Raw genomic sequence first — 929 nt, forward strand, 5'->3', positions numbered from 1 at the left:
CTGTCCACCTGTCTCATCACCTGTCTGTCCACCTGTCTCATCACCCACCGGTCTCATCACCCGTCTGTCCACCGGTCTCATCACCCATCTGTCCACCCATCTGTCCAACTGTCTGTCCACCCGTCTCATCACCCGTCTGTCCACCCGTCTGTCCACCCGTCTCATCACCTGTCTGTCCACCCGTCTCATCACCTGTCTGTCCACCCGTCTGACCACCCGTCTGTCCACCTGTCTGTCCGCCTGTCTCATCACCCACCTGTCTCATCACCCACCTGTCTCATCACCCGTCTGTCCACCCGTCTCATCACCCGTCTGTCCACCCGTCTCATCACCCGTCTGTCCACCCGTCTCATCACCCACCTGTCTCATCACCCACCTGTCTCATCACCCACCTGTCTCATCACCCACCTGTCCACCCGTCTCATCACCCACCTGTCCACCCGTCTCATCACCCACCTGTCCACCCGTCTCATCACCCACCTGTCCACCCGTCTCATCACCCGTCTGTCCACCCGTCTCATCACCTGTCTGTCTCATCGTCCACCTGTCTCATCACCCGTCTGTCCACCCGTCTCATCACCCGTCTGTCCACCCGTCTGTCCACCCGTCTGTCCACCCGTCTGTCCACCTGTCTCATCGCCTGTCTGTCTGACCACCTCTCTTACCACCTGTCTCATCGCCTGTCTGTCCACCCGTCTGTCCACCTGTCTCATCACCCGTCTGTCCACCCGTCTGTCCACCTGTCTCATCACCCGTCTGTCCACCTGTCTGTCCACCTGTCTGTCCACCGGTCTCATCACCCGTCTGTCCACCTGTCTGTCTGTCCACCTGTCTGTCTGACCACCCGTCTGTCCACCCGTCTGTCCACCTGTGTCATCACCTGTCTGTCCACCTGTCTGTCCACCTGTGTCATCACCTGTCTGTCCACC

At 59.8% G+C, this 929-nt stretch overlaps 1 protein-coding gene across 1 annotated transcript in view; it reads left to right on the forward strand.

Annotated features, from left to right (window-relative positions):
- The window catches only part of ece2b (endothelin converting enzyme 2b), a 67,776-nt gene that overhangs the window by 52,126 nt on the left and 14,721 nt on the right, over window positions 1-929 (forward strand). The gene's annotated exons all lie outside the window — the stretch shown is intronic.

This window comes from Micropterus dolomieu, linkage group LG17 (genome assembly GCF_021292245.1).
Source record: "Micropterus dolomieu isolate WLL.071019.BEF.003 ecotype Adirondacks linkage group LG17, ASM2129224v1, whole genome shotgun sequence".
NCBI lineage: Eukaryota > Metazoa > Chordata > Actinopteri > Centrarchiformes > Centrarchidae > Micropterus > Micropterus dolomieu.